We start from the raw sequence: 21852 nt of genomic DNA on the forward strand, positions 1-21852 counted from the left end.
TTGAAACTATAACCATACCTCTATACCCCTGCAGGACCCGACCGTCAACACACCGCGGCGGAGGGGCCAGAATTATCCACACCCCCCACCCAAGAGGCCGTCAGCGATGACAGCAGCTCTGTCGATCTGGACACCGATGACCAGCCCGGACCATCGGGGACCTCTGGACAGTCGGTTCCCCTCACACAGGCACAGGCCACTATAGACCCTAACCCCTCTGGGAACACCAGCACAGCTCCCACCCAGCGGGCCCATGCCTCTGTCTCCAGGGCGCGTCAATCTGCGGTGTGTCTACCACTACAGGGCACCCAGGATAACCCACCACCCCAACAACAACAGGGACCTGGGGGCAGTGGTAGTGGGCACACCGGCCAGGGGGCAGAGGCCCAGGGAAACAGGGCAACTCGGCGGGCAGCTGTGCGACAGGGGGGGGAGGAGAGGCCCAGGGAACCCACTCTCCACGAGGTCCTCACCACCATCATGGGAGCATACAACCGCTCCCAGGAGACGATGGCGACGGTACTGGCCCGGTTCCAGGAGATCCAGGTGCTGCAGGAGGAACACTATCGGGGGTACAGGGAGGACATCCGAGCCATCAACACCACCCTGGTTACCATGGTAGGGCTGCTGCAGGACCTCGTAAACAGCAGGGCGGACACCGAACAACACCCAAGGGCCCCTGCCACTAGCCTGGACCAAGAACAGCCATCCACCTCCGCCGGCGCTAGTGGACAGGAGGCCCCCGCACAGCAGCAGCCCACCAGACCCCCACCTCCTGCAGGAGAAGAACCACCCCGCAAGAGGGCCCTGAGATCTCGCAAGACAGAGTAGGATGTCAAGACCCCCGCCAGCAATGGATACCACCTGATGTCATCCCACTGTCCCACATTGTCACCCTGTCCATCCTCGAACTGCCCATGCTCCATCTCTCCACAGGCCTCTGGACAATGCACCTGTGTGACTGTTACTCTGGACTCTGCCATGGACATTCCTTCACCATAGCCCCCACCCACTTGAAACCACCCATCCCATTTTGAGCACTTCAATAAACACCTATTTTGCACCAAAATATCAGGAGTCTGGCTGTGATTTCAATAGATTGTAATTGACATGACAGTGCAAATATGTCCTTGTACATGGTGAAGTCAACAAACAGCTGCCACAAAGCTGTAGTCCATGGGGAAACGAAGCACAGGACTCGTAGTGGGGACCCCAGATCTGAAATAGGGAGGGAAAAGCCAAAACTCAGTCATCATACACTGGGGCAAATAGACAGGCAGCAGAGATGCTGCAGAGTAGTTAACATTTACTAAATTATCTTTGAAATGTTACCTGTGTCCTATTGGAAGTACTGTTCAATGATTCTGTCCCTGTTGTCTGTTTCAGCCCCGTCGTCTTCCTCCTCGTCACTCTCCTCAGGTTCCACCGCTGCCACAACACCACCGTCTCGACCATCCTCCTGCAGGAAAGGCACCTGGCGGCGCAAAGCCAGGTTGTGAAGCATGCAGCAGGCCACGATGATGTGACACACCTTCTTAGGTGAGTACATTAGGGATCCACCGGTCATATGCAGGCAGCGAAACCTGGCCTTTAGGAGGCCAAAGGTGCGTTCGATCACCCTCCTAGTACGCCCATGGGCCTCATTGTACCGTTCCTCTGCCCTGGTCCAGGGATTCCTCACTGGGGTCAGTAGCCACGACAGGTTGGGGTACCCAGAGTCCCCCACTAGCCATACACGGTGTCTCTGTAGCTGTTCCATCACGTAAGGGATGCTGCTATTCCTCAGGATGTAGGCGTCATGAACTGACCCTGGGAATTTGGCATTTACATGCGAGATGTACTGGTCAGCCAAACACACCACCTGGATGTTCATTGAATGTAACTTTTTCTGTTCCTGTACACCTGCTCCCTGTCTCTTGGGGGAACCAAAGCCACATGGGTCCCATCAATGGCACCAATTACGTTGGGAATATGTCCAAGGGCGTAGAAATCACCCTTCACTGTAGCCAATTCGCCCACCTCAGGGAAAATGATGTAGTTCCTCACGGATTTCATCAGGGCAGACAACACTCTGGATAACACCTTTGAAAACATGGGCTGAGACATCCCGGAAGCAATTCCCACGGTTGTCTGAAATGACCCACTTGCCAAGAAATGGAGTACTGACATGACCTGCACCAGAGGGGGAATCCCTGTGGGTTGGCGGATGGGGGACATCAGGTCGGGCTCCAGCCGGGCACACAGTTCATGGATAGTGGCACGGTTAAGACGGTAGGTCAGGATAATGTGGCGTTCTTCCATTGTCGACAGGTCCACCAGCGGTCGGTACACGGGAGGATTCATCCGTCTCCTCGCCCAACCCAGCGGACGGTGCCTAGGAAGGACAACATGGAGCACACAGTCAAGCAACCCACAGGTACGTACTCACAGCTAGCACAGTATACGATTCTCTATGCAGTGAATGGCGTGTCTGAGTGGCTACGCAAGGCCTAGGCCTGTGTGACGCAGTTGAAATTGAGCCATGTGGGCCCTGGAAATGGCGGCTGCCTGACCTGTGAAGTGTGACAATGGGATGTGAGGTCAATGCGCTGGCGTGGCACACCGCGGCGGGCGGCGGGCGAAAACCGCGGCGCGAAGCCGCATTGGTTAACATTGAAGCCTATGGGTTTCAGGAGCCAATGGCGAAGGGCGCCGGCGGTGGCGGGACGCACCGCCGCGGTACGCACCGCCGCGGACGTGACCGCCATTTTCTATCTACTTATCCACTTGCGACTTGAACTTTCACAGGAGAGGACCTATACTGCAAGTGTTGCTGTGACCTCGGTCTGGAAGGGACAATGGCTGCTGCGACTGGGGAAAGGGCCCCTGCCTTCACTGGAGAGGAGTTGGAGAAACTTGTGGATGGGGTCCTCCCCCAGTATGCGCTACTCTACGGTCCTCCAGACCAACAAGTGAGTTTAATTCAATCTGGATTTGGGGCCACTGGCTGGCTTGGGGGCCTGGCGGGGATGGGGGGCATGTTGGGGCTGGCGGGGGGCCTGGCGGGGGGCCTGGCGGGGATGGGGGGCATGTTGGGGCTGGCGGGGGGCCTGGCGGGGGGCCTGGCGGGGATGGGGGGCATGTTGGGCCTGGCGGGGGGCCTGGCGGGGATGGGGGGCATGTTGGGGCTGGCGGGGGGCCTGGCGGGGGGCCTGGCGGGGATGGGGGGCATGTTGGGCCTGGCGGGGGCCTGGCGGGGGGCCTGGCGGGGATGGGGGGCATGTTGGGCATGGCGGGGGGCCTGGCGGGGGGCCTGGCGGGGATGGGGGGCGTTGGGCCTGGCGGGGGGTCTGGCGGGGATGGGGGGCATGTTGGGCATGGCGGGGGGCCTGGCGGGGGGCCTGGCGGGGATGGGGGGCGTTGGGCCACTGGAAAGGAAAATGCTGAGTAACTTGAACGTGGTATTTCTCCCTCCCTGTACGTGTCACATAGGTCCGCGCCCATGAGAAGATCGGGATTTGGCGTGCCATCGCCAAGGAAGTCCGGGCCCTGGGGGTCCACCATCGACGGGGCACCCACTGCCGCAAGAGGTGGGAGGACATCCGCCGCGGGACCAAGAAGACCGCCGAGTCTCTGCTGGGGATGGCCTCCCAACGTAGGCGGGGTGCCTGCCGTCAACTGAGCCCCCTGATGTTCCGGATCCTGGCGGTGGCCTACCCTGATTTGGATGAGCGCGTGAGGGCAGCACAGCAGACACAAGGGGGTGAGTCCAAGCATTATCTACTCTGTTGTCGCGCAGTGGAGGTGTCTGGGTGGGGGAGGAGGGCTGTGGGTCCCCCTAGGCCAGGGCGATATCTGTAGGCTGGGCACCCCCGTAAGCCCCTGTGTCCCCAGCCACCCCCCTCAGTAGTTTGTCAGTACAGCCATCCCTGGGCCGTGTCATCCATGGGTGCAGTTGTCAACTCTAGGCGTGTAGGCCATGTTCCACGGAATGCGTAGCGTACCCCAAGTGCGCAACTTAGTGCAGGGGGCATCTGTGTCTGTCATGTCCGCTAACTGTACCGGAGATCCATGTACTCAATATCCCTTTATTTCTCTCTCCCCCCCCCCTTTTTGTTTGTCTTTCTGTGCTTGTGTGCATCAGCATCATCAGGCGGAGGAGAAGTGGCATCGGGGCAGGAGGGAGCTGCATCTCACATGGCCCAGGAGGGCCATGCCACAGAGTCAGACTGGACCAGTGAGACGGAGGGCGAGGGGAGCTCCACGACGGGGACGACTGGAGCCTGCAGCGACACGGACACGTCCTCGGAAGGGGGCTCCCTTGCGGGGGTGGCACCATCCGTGCCCCCCGCCATTACAGGTACAGCCGCCACCCAGCGCACCATCTCCGCCCTCCCAGCAGCCCCTCCGCGTTCGCCCCGTGCCCGCTCTGCCAGGAAGCCGGGCATCTCCTTCGCCCCAGGCACCTCAGGCCCTGCCCCTGTTACCCCCGCTGCCCTCAGTGAGGAGGTCATTGACCTCCTCCGAACGCTCATTGTTGGGCAGACTACCCTTTTGAATGCCATCCAGGGGGTGGAGAGGGAGGTTCATCGCAGCAATGCGTACCTGGAGGGCATTCATTCGGGTCAGGCTGCCCATCAGCGATCGTTCCAGGCTCTGGCCTCAGCACTGACGGCAGCCATTGTCCCTGTCTCCTGCCTGCCTCTACTAACTCCCTCCTCCCAGTCTCCTGTTCCTCTGCCTGTCCCACCCACACCATCAGACCAGCCTGCACACACCTCAACACCCAAGAGAAGCTCATCCAAACATAAGCACCACAGATCACGCAGACATTCACACACGCAACATTCCGATGCAGACATGCCAACAGTCACTACCACCTCTGTGACCCCCACCTCCTCGTCTCCCTCCTCCCTCCCTGTGACGTCTACACTCACACCTCCATTCACCTCACCATCAGCCAGTGTTTCCATCACCAGCACACCCTCCACTCCAGTCCGCACACGTGCAGTCACCACCCCCACTGCCATTTACACGTCCCCTGTGTCCTCTCCCACTGTGTCTGTCACCCCCTCTTCCACACCACACAAACGCAGCCACCCACCCACCCAATAGCCATCCACCTCACGACAGCCTATCCCTCCTGCACCTGCACCCAAAGACAGCAAACGTGACTCACCTACAACCACATCCTCTCCCTCCACTCCCATTCCCACTGTACCTACCACTCTCCATTGTCCCAAGAAGCTCTTCCTCGCCACTACTAACTTCTTTCCTGACCCTGAGCCCCCCCCTCCTTCTCGTCGGGGTAAGAAGAGCACCTCAGCCACCACCAGCCCTGCAGCCCCCTTGACAAGGGTGCAGGGGTATTGGAGCCCGCCAGCCCGCATGTCTGGATCTTCGCCCAGCAGCAAGGGGACAGCCAGCCCACCCCCTGGGAAGAGGAGCAGAAGGCGGAAGGGGCGCCGCAGGAGCCCGCCTTCTACATCCCCCCCAGACACCACCCAGAGACAGTCACCAGCCACAGCTCCAAAGGGAGGAAAGGGCCACAGGCCGACGACTAAGGAGGGCAAGGGCAGCAAGTTGGAGAGGTCAGGCAGCAGGCCTGCTGCCCAGGAGGAGCCCACAACCCCCATAGCCGCTGCCCCGGGAGGAACCGGCACAGCTGCCCCGGGAGAGCCCACCAGCCCCATAGCCGCTGCCCAGGGAGGACCCAGCCCAGCTGGCCAGGAGGGCCCCACCACCCACAGCCCAGGTGGGCAGTGAAGGAGCACCATCCCCGCTGCCCAGGAGGGCACCACCAGGCATTTAGCAGTTGGCCATAGACCGTCCGCCGTCTCAAGAACCGCTGAACTGGGCCCTTCAAGGCAAGAACCGCTGAACTGGGCCCTTCAAGGCAAGAACCGCTGAACTGGGCCCTTCAAGGCAAGAACCGCTGAACTGTGCCCCGCCGTCTCAAGAACCGCTGAACTGGGCCCTTCAAGGCAAGAACCGCTGAACTGGGCCCTTCAAGGCAAGAGCCGCTGAACTGGGCCCCGCCGTCTCAAGAACCGCTGAACTGGGCCCCGCCGTCTCAAGAACCGCTGAACTGGGCCCTTCAAGGCAAGAACCGCTGAACTGGGCCCTTCAAGGCAAGAACCGCTGAACTGGGCCCTTCAAGGCAAGAACCGCAGAACTGGGCCCTTCAAGGCAAGAACCGCTGAACTGGGCCCCGCCGTCTCAAGAACCGCTGAACTGGGCCCCGCCGTCTCAAGAACCGCTGAACTGGGCCCTTCAGGGCAAGAACCGCTGGCCCTTTGGCAGACGTGGCAGGGCAGGATCTATCTCGGGCAGGGCTGCAGGATGTCCTCTGGCCAACTTGCCTCCTCCAGTGGCAGTGGGGTCTGTTATGGACTGTATGGACTGTGGCTTTGCTCTCCCCAGGATGGCCCAGTGGGCAGGCCACCCACTGTATGGACTGTATGGACTGTGGCTTTGCTCTCCCCAGGATGGCCCAGTGGGCAGGCCACCCACTGTATGGACTGTATGGACTGTGGCTTTGCTCTCCCCAGGATGGCCCAGTGGGCAGGCCACCCACTGTATGGACTGTATGGACTGTGGCTTTGCTCTCCCCAGGATGGCCCAGTGGTCATGGAGTCCCCTCGTGGATCTGGCGTCGTGTACTCAAGTGGCTGAGGTGCCCCCCCTTCCCTTCCCCCTGAGGTGCCTGTCCTATTTTCTTTCTGATGCCCCTGCAGTGTTCTCTCCGTGGAGTTCTTGTCGTGGGACTGGGCCTTGCCCCTTTGCACAGTTTATTTATTTTTTGGGATTAATGGCGTACATATTTCAATATATCTGCCCGTTTATGATCTCTTCTTTTGGTCTTTGCATTATTTCGGAGGGGGGTGGTTTGTGGGTTGTGACAGTGATCTGTGGGAATGCATTGATGTGTGTGTTGTAGTGGGTGTGGGTGGGTGGGTGTGTGCCGGTAATCTTTTCCCTCCCCTGTGTCGTAGGTGCAGTACTCACCGATGTCTTCCGCGCCGCCGGGCGTGCTCCTGGTATATGAGGAGGAATAGGAGTGCGGGGATGACCTGTAACTCTGGCTCCATACTGCCGGAATCTCGCGTGGAGTGCGTAGAGGTGAGCGTTTTCCCGTTCGTAGTCTGTTTCCGCCGTGTTCTTATCGGCGGTGCTCCCGCCCCGGAAAAGGTGGCAGATTGGTGGGTCGTAATAGGGTGGGCGGTACTTTGTCTGCCGCCGGGCTGTTGGCGGGAACCGCCGCGCTGTTTGTTTGTACCGCTGTGGCGGTCGGGGTGTTAAGTTGGCGGGCTGTGTTGGCGGTTCCCGCCAGGGTCAGAATTGCATATTTTAGACCGCCGGCCTGTTGGCGGCTTGGCCGCCGCTTTATCACCGACCGCCAGGGTCAGAATGAGGGCCATAATCGTTAAGGGCAGCCCCCATGTTAACCTATGAGAGATAGGCCTTGCAACACTGAAGACTGAATTTAGCAGTATTTCACTGTTAGGACACATAACACACATCAGTACATGTCCCACCTTTAACATACACTGCACCCTGCCCAAGGGCCTGCTTTAGGGGTGCCTTACATGTATAAAAAGGGACAGTTTAGGCCTGGCAAGTGGGTACACTTGCCAAGTCATATTGGCAGTTTAAAACTGCACACACAGACACTACAGTGGCAGATCTGAGCCATGTTTACAGGGCTACTAAGGTGGGTAGCACAACCAGTGCTGCAGGCCCACTAGTAGCATTTGATTTCCAGGCCCAGGGCACCTGTAGTGCACTTTACTAGGGACTTACTAGTAAATCAGATATGCCAGTCATGGATAAACCAATCAACAATACAATTTCCACAAAGGACATATGCACTTTAGCACTGGTTAGCAGTGGTAAAGTGCCCAAAGTCTTAAAGCCAACAAAAATATGTCAGAAAAAATAGGAGAAAGGAGGCAAAACGCTTAGGGATGACCCTGCAAAAGGGCCATTTCCAACAGGAGAGCTTTGAAGACATGGGTGAGAAGCTTAAACTTACATCTTTCCCAGAATGGGATCCAGTAGAGATTGTTGAGGTGTGGAGAGATGTGGTTATTTCACTGGATTTTTAGGATGAATCCGACAGCGGCATTCTGAGTGGTTTGAGGTTGGTGTAGAGCATGGCCTGGGATTCTAAAGTAGAGGGCTTTTCCATAGTCAAGTCTACTTGTTATGTAAAACAGGCCTGCTACACTGATTTTGATTATTTTTCTGTCTTCCTAGTCTGATGTCTGATGGTTTCCTGGTTGCAGGTTTGCAAGAACCACCAGATAGTAAGTTTTCTGCAGGGATGCTGGTAGTGTTAGCTCTGTAAAAAATGCAGCTGGTTTTGAAGATGGTGAGAGCTAATGGAGATTCATGGACTGGGTGGTGTGATCAAATGTCTTCAGGCTCTAAATCAAATCAAATCATTAACATTTATAAAGCGCGCTACTCACCCGTGCAGGTCTCAAGGCGCTAGGGGGAAGGGGTTACTGCTGCTCGAAGAGCCAGGTCTTGAGTAGTCTCCGGAATGCGGAGTGGTCCTGAGGATGGTGGGGAGGGTGTTCCAAGTCTTGGCCGCCAGGTAGGAGAAGGACCTCCCACCCACCGTGGAGCGGCGGATGCGAGGGACGGCGGCGAGAGCGAGGCTGGTGGAGCGGAGAAGACGGGTGGGAGCGTAGAAGCTGAGGCGACGGTTGAGGTATTCTGGTCCCTTGTTGTGGAGGGCTTTGTGTGCGAGGGTGAGGAGACGGAAGGTGATCCTTTTGCTGACGGGAAGCCAGTGCAGGTGTCTCAGGTGTGCGGAGATGTGGCTGTTGCGGGGTATGTTGAGGATGAGGCGGGCGGAGGCGTTTTGAATTCGTTGCAGACTTTTCTGGAGTTTAGCTGTGGTTCCTGCGTATAGGGTGTTGCCATGGTCCAGGCGGCTCGTGACGAGGGCGTGGGTCACGGTCTTTCTGTTGTCGGCGGGGATCCAACGGAAGATCTTTCAGAGCATGCGGAGGGTGAGGAAGGAGGAGGATGATACGGCGTTGACTTGTTTGGTCATGGTGAGAAGTGGGTCCAAGATGAAGCCGAGGTTGCGTGCGTGGTCTGAGGGGGTTGGTGCGGTGCCAAGGGCCGTGGGCCACCAGGAGTCGTTCCAGGCGGTCGGGGTGTTACGGAGGATGAGGACTTCCGTTTTGTCTGAGTTCAGTTTCAGGCGGCTGAGTTTCATCCAATCTGTGACGTCTTTCATTCCATCTTGCAGGTTGGTCTTGGCGCTGGTGGGGTCCTTGGTGAGGGAAAGTATCAGTTGAGTGTCGTCGGCGTAGGAGGTGATGATGATGATGTGTTTGCGTACGATGTCAGCAAGGGGGTTCATGTAGACATTGAAGAGTGTCGGGCTGAGCGAGGAGCCTTGTGGGACGCCGCAAATGATCTTGGTGGGGTCTGAGCGAAAAGGTGGGAGGTAGACTCTTTGTGAGCGATTGGAGAGGAAGGCGGCGATCCAGTCCAGGGCCTGGCCTTGGATCCCGGTGGAGCGGAGGCGGGTTATTAGGGTGCGGTGACAGACGGTGTCGAAGGCAGCCGAGAGGTCGAGGAGGATGAGGGTGACTGTTTCTCCGTTGTCCATCAGGGTTCTGATGTCGTCTGTGACTGAGATGAGGGCGGTTTCTGTGCTGTGGTTGGCTCGGAATCCGGACTGAGAGGGGTCGAGAAGGTTGTTGTCTTCAAGGAAGTTGGTAAGCTGCTTGTTGACGGTCTTCTCCATGACTTTGGCAGGGAAAGGGAGGAGCGAGATGGGGCGGAAGTTTTTCAGGTCGCTTGGGTCAGCCGTAGGTTTCTTCAGTAGGGCGTTGACTTCAGCGTGTTTCCAGCTCTCGGGGAAGGTAGCAGACGAAAACGAGGTGTTGATGATGGTCTGGAGGTGCGGGGCGATGATGTCGTCGGCTTTATTGAAGATGATTTGTGGGCAGGGGTCCGAGGGGGCACCGGAGTGGATGGAGTTCATGGTGGCTTTGGTCTCTTCTGTGTTGATGTGGGTCCAGGCGTTGAGGGTGATGGCTGGAGTTGTGGGTTCTGTGGTGGTCGGCTGGGTCTGGAGTCCGAAGCTGTCATGTAGGTCGGTAATCTTATGATGGAAGAAGGTGGCGAGGGAGTTGCAAAGGTCTTGTGAGGGCGTGATGGCGTTGGCGTTGGGGTTGGAGAGCTCTTTTACGATGTTGAAGAGTTCTCTGTTGTTGTGGCTGTTTTTGTCCAGTCTGTCTGTGAAGAAATTCCTTTTGGCGGCACAGATCAGGTGATGGTGTTCGCGGGTAGCGTTCTTGAGGGCAGTCATGTTGTCTGCGGTGTGGTCCTTACGCCAGGCTTTCTCAAGGGTGCGACAGGTCGGTCGGACCGCCGAGATCCGGATGGCGGTAGGGGGGGTCGCGGGGCCCCTGGGGGCCCCTGCAGTGCCCATGCCACTGGCATGGGCATTGCAGGGGCCCCCGTAAGAGGGCCCCTACATGTATTTCACTGTCTGCTGCGCAGACAGTGAAATACGCGACGGGTGCAACTGCACCCGTCGCACAGCTTCCACTCCGCCGGCTCGATTCCGAGCCGGCTTCATCGTGGAAGCCTCTTTCCCGCTGGGCTGGCTGGCGGTCTGAAGGCGACCGCCCGCCAGCCCAGCGGGAAAGTCAGAATTACCGCCGCGGTCTTTCGACCGCGGAACGGTAACCTGACGGCGGGACTTTGGCGGGCGGCCTCCGCCGCCCGCCAAGGTCAGAATGAGGGCCATAATGGACTCGTAATACGGCTGGTGGTAAATCCGTCACTTTACCGTCACTTTTGGGACGGATTAACACTCCTCCAAAGTTAGAATAACCCCCTCTAGAGTGTTGTACTCCAGGCGCCTAGAGAATCAGCTTGAAGCAGGATCGCTTCGGATAATGCATGCACGTCAACTTAGGTAGTAACAGTGGCCATTGCACACATTCAGCAGTACTCTAGTTATTTCCCTTTTGTACAGACTTAAAGCATTCTTAAAGTAAAGATCTTTTTTAAGATCACTGTATCATTAAATACTCATTCCGTGTACTTTATTGAAGCACCGTCGGAAGCAGGAACTTGACACACAACGTTCTTCAATTCCCATGCTCCGAGTCGACAGCCTATGTGTACTATGTGTGAAACTCTATCAGGCCAGCCAGTCATGTTTAAGTGTGGGGCTTTGTATACCATCTATAAACTACATCCCTCCGAAGGGATGACAAAATGCTGCTCTCTTTCAGTATATCAAGCACCGAAAGTGAGATGATAAGCTAATGCCAGGATAGCAAACTGTGACAGATGACCCTCACCCACGAGAGTTTCAAGTCACCTGCGATTTCATTTGTTACTCATTGTACACCGCACGGCCTATTAAATCACATTTTACACACAAATTTGAAGTATTTTTATGAAAAGGGGCATCGCCAAGACACCACCTACCCAGTTGCAGGCATTCATGTTAATGGATTTGGAGATGTGTTAGTGGAAATTGTTCAACTGAACAGAACAAAGGCTACAAATGCCAAAATAAATTGTTATGTTAAATGAAAGCACACGAGTGGAAAATCCAGGCCCCGTCAAGCCCCAGACTGCAAAGGTAACATGGACTGGACAAATCCTACATACAGACCTGAGGGTTCAGGGGTTCCTTTGGAACTCATTCAACCAGTGTAATGTCTTTGCACATTCCTCCAGTACACGTAAATAGGAGCTACGATGGTGTCTTGCTGTTTTGGTGCTGTCTATAAATGTTTAGCTAAGTGAGGTGGATTTCTTGATCCATTCATAGAGAAAGCAGCATGAGTACATTTTCCATCAATGCAACACGCAATTCAACCATCTAAAGGGCACACATTCGCTCACAACTCAAGTTCATCACAGCAAGCAAAACAACACGCATTTGAAGCAGGAGGAAGTACACCAACACTGATTAAAGAAAAATAAATCACTGCAAAAGCACCAGTAGAGAGTCGCAGAAACAGCTAAAACAAACCAGATTTGTGCCCAGCCATGGAAGGTGATCGTCTCAAACCCTAAGGTGAAGTTTCTAGTTGAGCTGCACACCAGGTGACTCTCTCTTCATTCACACATAATGATATACACAGAAGTAGCCTATCTGATGGAGGAGCCCCAAGATGGTGCATCTTTCCATTCTGCAGGTAGGCTAAAGTGCGATGGATTGGGTAGCAGCCCTTAGTCAACAGGGGCAAGAAGTGGCAGAACCGGAGGAGTGAAAATAAACCGGTACTCACGTCTGCTGGAGGTAACAGCGGCACAAGTATGTGGAGAATCCCGTGAAGTGTAGTGAGAAGGCAGCAGTAAGAGACTCAGAACTAGCTTCTAGCTTGCACACGGTTATTATTAAATAGTCTCAGTAAAGACTAGAGTGCTACTTGCAACATCAGACCTTGCAGCGAAAGCAGGTGAATGAGTTTGCATTTGTTTATATGTCTAGCTTAAATAAAAAGTACTTTAGATTATGTGAATGATGGGAAAGTGGAAAAAACAAAGGAGGGGTCCTGTGTGGTTAAAAAGTTGAAAAATTGCTTCTGAGCTTCTTGAGTCAGTAAAATGCACCACATGGCGGTTGACAGTTTTTTGTCCAACTCTGTGCTCCAAGTGGAGTACGGAATGGCAAGTTTAGAAAAATAGAGTAATTTCTAATAAATAAAACAAGACCAAAATGACATATATCCGATCTGTAGAACTGGAGGTATGCAGATTTAAATATTTCATTGAAAAAAGTGCTGAAAAGCACAAAGCACAAACTGTGGTTATTTGGTCACGTCGGACCAGGACTAAGGCCATCATCATGAACATGGCGGCAATAACTGCCGACGACTGTGACGATGGTGAACAGAAGACTGCCACTAGCGGAAGACTGGATATCGCTGAGTTATGATGCCAAAAAGGCAAACCTTAAAAATCCTGCAACCTCCACCCACTGCCAGCGCATACGATGGTAGAAAGGCAGTACACTCCACCCCTCCACCATCATGCAGACAAATACTTCGCCCACCAATAATGATGCACAAATCAGCGTGAGGGATAGTGGATGCCAAACGACCATTGGTGGTACGGACAGCCACGGCCAGCAATGGGACCCAACAACAACAAATGCACACATCGGCAACTTTGAAACCCACACACCTGACACACATCTACAACACTATGAAACACCCACATACACACACCACAATCCTTTGCATCACCAATAGCACAACAGATATTGACAACACAACATGCATACATAGAACACAACATAACAAAGGTCTCACACACAATTACACCACCAAAACACACACAAACCCCAAACACCCTCAGAAACCACACACGACAGCACCCTCACCAATACACCCAAAACACACCACCCACAACACATACCATGGCATCCCCCAAGCACCCTTGCTTTACAGATAGGGAGCTAAGGACCATGGTGGATGAAATACTCAGGGTTGAGCAACAACTATTTGGGACACAGGTGCAGCACACACCTGTCGCCAGGAAGATGGAGCTATGGTAGACGATTGTCAACAAGGTTAACGCAGTGGGAAACCATCCACGCACAAGGGAGGACATCCGGAAGAGATGGACCGAGCTGCGCAGAAAGGTGAGGTCTATGGCATCCAGGCACAACATCGCCGTACAAAAGACTGGTGGAGGACCCCCACCTAAATCCCGACTACACCCACTGGGCGGAGAAGGTATTGTCTATCCTGCACCCAGAGGGCCTCACTGGACTCACTGGAGTACTGGACTTGGGTAAGTGAACTACAATTTCTTCATATCCACCACATCTGTAATACATGTGCCACCCCATTCCCTCACTACCACCAGGACTCCATCCCCACCCAGTCCACAACACCCACATCCAATTATCCTGCATGCCCACAGTCCCACAAACAGGTCCCCATCCTTCCCCCTGTGCACAGTCACCCACCCCTGCATGGACTCCCAGTGGCACCACAGCACCCACAATGCACCTTCACCCCACAAAGAAACTGCAAAGCTAAGTACACAAAAGGACCCTGCATGCTATGACAGGGGAATAAAAGCACAAAATAGGGCAGAGCTGTGCATCAATTTCCAAAATAGTATATGACACATACGTGTCAATTCCCCCCCACAGGCACCACCACCCATGCCATCTGGACCGACAGGCCAAGCAGTGCCAGCGCTGCACACAGAGACAAATACCCCACTCAGAAGACTGGAGAGGGATATATAGAAAGTGAGGAATACCCTGGACCGTCACACAGTCCTGGACTGTCATCATCCAGCAGCCCCACCCAGGATACCACTGACAGCCCTGCCACCCAGCCATCAACATCAGCTCTGGTCAAACGACTCGACACCTGTGTCTCCCGGCTACAGACTTGCGGACCACATGTACAGAGGCCAGAGTCTCCACCCACCAACAGGCAGGATGATGAAGGCCCCAGTGCAAGTGGGACTGCCAGACCTGTGCATGGGACATAGGCACAGAGGGCAAGGGCCAGTGGGAGGGCATCAGTGGCCCAGGGGGGAAGCCAAAGAATGGATGCTGCAGCCCAGGAGGTGATTTCTGAGGCCCTGGGAGCATACCATCATACCCAGGACAAGATGGGCTAGATCCTGGCCACCTTGGAGCACAATCAGAGGCTGCAGGCCAACAAGAGGCCGTGGAGCAATGGAAACAGCTCAATGCCACCATTGCAGGGGTGCTGCAGCACCACAACCCTGGCCCACCTGAGACCTCCATCCACATGCAAGGCCCTAACCACAGCCAGAACACTGTACTGTCATCCTCATCTGCAGCAGCTACTGGACAGGTGGCACTGCCAAAGGACACACAGAAAACTAGCATCCCTACCCCTGTGGCCCATCTCCAGTGATGCAAACGTGCCCTCAGATCCAGACATGCCACTGGAACACCAGCCAAGACCAAGGCCACTGCTAAGAAGTGACTTGCCCTGAACTGTCTCCCTTGTGTGCCACTGTGCACCCTTGTTGACTTGCCACTACCAACACTCAATCTACCAATGGACACATGGAACAAAACCCAGTGCCACCAACAGTTGAGCATATGCACCTGAGTATGGATATGCACCATGATCCCACTCCCTATCACTGTCCAACAAAATACGTAATTTGTGTCACTTAATAAAAAAACCCTATGCACTCAAATCGTATGTCCCTCCTCATGATGAGATACCAATTGTGAGTGTGTATGCATTCGGCAGTCAATTTCATATTCATTCCTTTATTGCAGGAGGGGATCCCAAGCACTGTACTGTCTGAAGTAAGTCACACTATACACAATATTGGGTTCCCTGGCACATGCCACTTCAGTCTCCAGTTAACAGTGTCACTGACTATAGACACCTCTTTACCAATTACATGAGTCAGACTGAAACTATGCAGTGAAGACAACAGCATAATTGAACAGTACCTTTGGGTCACTGGAAATATAGGTGGATCAGCTGGGTCCTGGAGTGAAGATCTCGCCCCTTTTCTTCCTCACCATCACTCTCATCTCCTCTCTGAGGTTGCTGGCCTGGTTGGACAGCACCCTCCTCTTCTAGAAGGGGGGTAGCTCTTCTCACAGCCAAGTTGTGCAGCATGCAGCAGGCCACCACTATCTTACACACCTTGTCAGGGACATAGCACAGGGATCCCCCAGAGAGATGGAGGCAACATCATCTAGCCTTTAGGAGAAGTATTGTGCACTCAATCACCCTCCTAGTACGTCCATAGGCCTCATTATAATTCCTCACTGCATCTGTTTTGTGATTCCTCACTGGTGTCAGGAGTCACTGCAAGTTGGGGTAGCCAGAATCACATGCAAAAGTGAGTAAAACAGGACCTTAAGAAACTGACCACACATGCATATTGGCTGGCTGTCACCTATGTACAGAACCATTGTCATACGCACTCACCTATGAGCCATCCTCTGCCCCCTTGTAGTTGTCCCATCAGGTGTGGTACATTGCTGTTTCTCAGGACCAACAAATCATGGATTGAGCCTGGGAACCTGGCATTTACATGTGATGTGTACTGGTCAGCAGTACACACCAATTGTATATTCATGGAGTGGAAGTTCTTCTGATTCCTGTACACCTGTTCATTCACTCTTGGGGGTTTGAGAGCTATAAGGGTTGCATCTATGGCACCTATCACATGGGGGATGTTGACAAAGGCATGAAATCCTGGTTTGATGGTAGGAAGTTTAGCCCTTGGGGGGAACTGGACATACGTCTGCAAGTGTTGGACAAATTCATCCAGGAATTTTGACATAATGAGATTATACATGGCTGTGAGACTCTTGCGCCCACGCCCACTGTCACTTGAAATGAGCCTGTAGCCAATAAGTGGAGTACAGATAGCACTTGCACTTAAGTAGGGATGGCATGCTGATTAGCCGGTTTCAGTACAGGATCGAGTAAAGCATAGAGGTCATGGATTGTAGTACGATTGATCAGGTGACAATGATGTGACGTTCCTCCATAGTTTCCAAATCAACCAGAGGTCTGAATATAGATATGGCCCTCCCTTGCCACATGGGTCTGTACCTATGAGGAGGAATGAACACATATTAAGGGCACACATACACCTGCAACACATGATGTTACTGTATCAATTAATGTGCGACACGTAGGTAACACACTCAGATGCTAGGTATTTAGTACACCGTCAGGCATATGTGTGCAGAGTCAACACTGTTATGATGGCATCCCAGTGTGGACACATTTCCACAGATGGGTACATGTGAGGATCAGAAACTCATGGCAGCAAGCAACTAAGGTCGGAGATTAGGAGGTCCTGGATGAGGCCCCTGGCCAGGCTATGGTGATGTGGTGGTAGCAGTTTTTGGCAGACTCCTGCCATCCAGGTATGAGGGAGTGGAAGTGACATCATTCAGCTGGTGGCACTCGTCATGGCGGAAGTCGGTGTTCACCGCTGTGCACCCAATCATAGGATTACATGGTTGTCAATGGGTAACCTGGACCTATCATGATCGGTGCTGGCAGTGACGGAGCACACCGCCGTGGAATGTAAGCCATTTCGTCAGCCCCTTGACACTTGACTCCTGATTCCTGTGCAGGGCAGTACTCCACTGCATGAGCTGCTGTGTCCTGACTCTGGTCCCTGAGATGGCATGGCTCTTAGGGGAACAGGCCCGACCTTCACCATGGAGGAGCTGGAGAAGCTGGTGGACGGGGTCCTACCCCTGTATGCCAAGTTGTATGGGCGACCAGAGGAGCAGGTGAGTTGGCGACTGTCATCCTTGGATGTGTGTGAATGTGGCAGATGCCTGTATGTATGTGGGTTCAATTTGTGATTGCCCAGCTGTAGAACGTCTGGCATGTATTGTATGTGAGTTGATAACATGGCCTTCAACAATGACCATTCCATAGAGGAATGACATGTCATCTGTATTTGGAGCACACATAATAACTTCTGATTCTTTGCTCTGTGTGTCCCGTGGAGGTCAGTGCCCAACAGAAGAGGGGACTATGCCCAAGGAAGTGCAGACCCTGGGGGTCTACAACCGGCGGAGCACCCACTGCAGGAAGCGGTGGGAGGACCTGAGGTGCTGGGACAGGAAGACGGGAAAGGCCCAGCTGGGGAAGGCCTCCCAACGAGGAAGGGGTGCCTGTCGGACCCTGACCCCCCTAATGGCCTGCATTCTGGCAGTGGCCTATCCAGATTTGGATGGGCACTTGAAGGCAGCACAGCAGCCAAAAGGGGGTGAGTAGCAACACTGTTGTGATACCGCTTTGATGGATGTGTTTTGGTGCTGTGGTATGTATGCTGTCTAGTGCCAGGCACCTGGACAGGTGTTTCTATGCAGTCCTTGCCCCCTCAAAGACCCGGGGATGGTGTGAGGATATGTTTGGCCAGTCCCAATTGGCCCAATGGGGGTCCCCTTTATGTAATCTGGTATGCTTTGTGGGCTCATTGACTAGTAAGTGCATTGGCTGGGCATGGTCTCCCATGGGTGTACTCCACAAAGTTTATCAGGTCTGTGTTTCCTGTGGGTAATATGGTGTATTCTGGGTTAATGGCCACTAATCAGTCATGACTAATGTTGTAAGGGCTGCATGTAGGTGTGTGACCTTGATGGGAGTGTGCGTGAGCCAGGCATGTCCATATATTAATGTATTTAAAAAGTTCTCCCATGTTTTGTCTCTCCACCCCTGTGCTCTTGTGTCCTTTGTGTACATCAGCATCATCTGGAGAGGGAGCAGTGTCACCAGAGAGTGGGGATGCAGCAGCCCATGGTTCCAAGGAGGCAGAGTCGGTGGATGCCAAGAGGACAAGTTGGTTGGAGGGTGAGGGGAGTACCATGAGGGAGGCAAGTACCACTGGCAGTAGAGACTCTGATACCTCCTGGCAGCTCCCTGTCGGTGGTGGACCCTACTGGCCACACCCATTCTATGTCATCTTCCGCTACCAGCCTTGCCATCTCTGCCCTCCCAGTTGCTCCCAACCCAGTTGCCCGTGCCCCCTCACCCAGGAGGGTGGGTGTCTCCTTCTCCCCAGGCACCTCATCCCCTGCCCCAGTCAGCCCTGCAGCCCTCTCGGAGGAGGCTATTGACAACTTGTGAATTATCTTTGTAGGGCAGACAACCATTGTGAATGCCATCCAGGGGCTAGCATCCCAGATGCAGCAATTCAGTGCATATCTGAAAGGCATTCACTGTGCCATGTCTGACCTACAGAGATCTTTTCAGGCTCTGGACTCCTCTTTGACGGCAGTCAGTGTCACTGGTCTTTCTGTCTCCCCTCCTACCACCTCTACCCCTTTCCAGCACCTCAAAGCACACATTCAGACAGCCATGCACACAGACCAACACACAAGAAGCACACAGAGAAACACCAGCACCACACTTTCCACCACAGGCAGACACACAAACCAACATACAAAAGCACATACAACAACATCCACCTCCCCAACTGTGTCAACCTCCCCCACCTCCCTGTCTATCACCTCACCATGCACACCCACAAGCACTGCACTCTCAGTCACTGCTGCTGCCCCCATTCCTGCAGTCACTATGATATCTGACATCCAGACATGAACCCTAGACACCACACCTGCTCTCACCACAACTACATTGACAGAAACTTGCAGCACACTCACCAGATCTGCAGTATGGTGTGGGATGGTGGGAGGGGTTGGGAGTGCATTGCGAGGTAGGTGGGGTGGGTGTGTAATTGTGCCCTTTTTTCCCATGTGTACTAGATTGCGGTACTTACCATCATCTTCTTCATCTGCGGTCACGGCTGTGGAGTTATATGGCCAGGAGCAGCACTGACATTATTTCCAACTCTCCATGTCTGCGTCCGCGTGTTGTGTGTGCCTCCGGTGAGTGTTTCCTTTTATTTTGTTGCTTTCCACCAAGCCCACCCCAGAACTGCCGGCAGTCTAATGCTTCATTATTTGGTGGGTGGGCAGGTCCTTTCCGCCGGTGTGTAGGCGGCCTCCTCCATCTTTGTCGGGACTACAAAGATGGCAATGTGTGGCATCATTATTTGGTGGGCAGGACCACCAGCCTGTTGGCGGTAGTTACTGCCACTGCCATGTTCATAATGACCACCTATGTCACAAGTTCAGGCCACCCACAATGAAGAATGAGTCGGCTACATGGACCCACTTGGGTCTGCTGAATACAGTACCCTAAATCCTGCATCTCGGGCTGCACTGTGTTGCTTCGCTAGATTTTGCGTCATCCGGCACCAGTTTTGATGAAGCTGTGCAGCAAGGCTTTGTGTCACTGCGCGTCAGTTCCAGTGAGTTGTGCGGCGTAGCTTGCCATTGCTATGTATTGGTTCCAGTGAGGATGGCAGCTTTGCGATGAGGCTTTGCAGGGCTTTGCATTGCTTTGTGTCAGTTCCGATGAGGATGGTAACTGTGCAGTGGGGCCTTGTAGGGCGTGGCGTCACTTCACGTTGGTTCTCATGGAAACCACAGCTGGGTTTGGCAGCATATCTTCAGGCCCACTTCCAAAGTTCCAGGACTGGGGTGGCCCACTTGGGAGAGCACGACTCACAGATGGCAGAGTCCACATGCTGAGTTCAAGGTTGTTGGAAGCCTGTTATGTCCCTCATGCTTTTGATCAGAAGGCCAGGCAACTAGCTTTTGGAGTCACTCTGGAGTACTGGTTCAGAGATGCAGGTTCAGTCCTTCCCATGCAGGCAAGAGGGCAGCAAGCAGCAGGTTAGCACTGCAAGGCAACAGTCAAGCAAGGCATGAGTACAGTAGGGCAGTAGCTCAGCAGAGCTGCAGTCCTTTCAGCAGTCTTCTTCTTCTTCTTCTTCTTCTTCTTCTAACTACAGGTTCGGAAGTGTACTGAAGAGGTCGTGTCTGAAGTCAAATATTTATGCCTGGTATTCGTCCTCTGGAAGGTGAGAGAAGCTTCTAGAAATTCCTTTGAGGTCCCAGGCATCTTTTCTTCCCTGTTCTAGCTTCGGACTAATGCAGCCTATCCAAATGTAAGAAGGGCAGTGCACAGCTCCTCCCTCATACCCTGCCAGTGGTGGCCTATCCAGGCACACCTAAGCTTCTTATTGTGTGTGGGCGTCTACGCAGAATACACAAAGCACAACCGTCAACTGCACCCAGTGTTGTGACCCAGTGTCAAAGCCCAGCTCACCTGAGTTCTTGTTCAGTTCTGATGGAGGTTGAAGACAATCCGACCCCACCCTGAAACTGCTTGTTCCAGCACACTAGTTTTTAAAACAGTGCACTAAGAACAGAAGCTCAAGGGAAGGGGGGAAGTGGATAAAATAAAAAAGAGAGACAACACCGTTCTTGCGTTTCCACTGTTGAAGTGCTGCACAAATCTGCAGCCCTTTCTGACTTCTGTAGAAACTGGTGCCTAATGAAACATAAACAAAGAACAGATAAGTGCAACCTATTCCTAAATGGGTTCCTGACTATCCCTTTATTTATTAGAAATTCTCTTCTAAAAGTACCTCTTGGATCCTGGTCTCTAGTTTCCAGGTTTGGAATGTGTTACTGCTCTGGGATGTGTTTTCTATTACTGTAAAGCTTCTAAAACATTAAACAAATACCGTTATCAGAATTACCAATATCAATCATTCATCATAATATACCTAAAGCCTAAATTCCCAATAGCAGACTCACTTTTCCCATATTTCCAGAATCTTTTATAAAAACAAATGCTGTACTTTTACATCAAAATACAGCATGTAATTTGTGCAAGTCCTTGATTTACTGTTTGCCTTGCTGTTAATGCTTTCCACTGTTCGATTCTTAAAAGTTCCATGAGAAAAAACAATGTTTGCTTCACAAATTTCTGCAAAATATTCTTGTAACAAAGAGTTTGTATCACAATGTTCGTGGAAGGTATTTCGTTTCAAATTGTCTATACACGAATCCAGAAATTGTTGTCAAAGTTCTTTCAGGTAATAAAAGGTTTTGCACTTACTTGTTGCTGGCAAGAGATACTGATCAGTCTAACCTTGTCTTCTTTCTCTTTTGCAGGTTACTCATAGGAGAGAGGCTGAAGCAAGGAGGAACCGGAAACCGGAAGAAGGAAGAGCCAGAAGCTGCGCCCATTGAAGTCAATGAAAGTCTGTAAAGAGCAGGAGTGCCAGCGCCGAGGGATCTGTTCTCAGGTAAGCGGGACGAGCACAAGCACTGGGTGAGGCTCGGGGGATGCCTTTTATAGACAGGGCTGGGTGTGGTTTGAAGGGCTGGGTGTGGTCCTCACATGCTGCACATGTTCTTGGAAGGTGTGCAGAGCTGGGTGTGGTTTGAAGAGCTGGGTGTGGTCCTCACATGCTGCACATGTTCTTGAAAGGTGTGCAGAGTTTCAGTTATTATAC

This window comes from Pleurodeles waltl, chromosome 2_1 (genome assembly GCF_031143425.1).
Source record: "Pleurodeles waltl isolate 20211129_DDA chromosome 2_1, aPleWal1.hap1.20221129, whole genome shotgun sequence".
NCBI lineage: Eukaryota > Metazoa > Chordata > Amphibia > Caudata > Salamandridae > Pleurodeles > Pleurodeles waltl.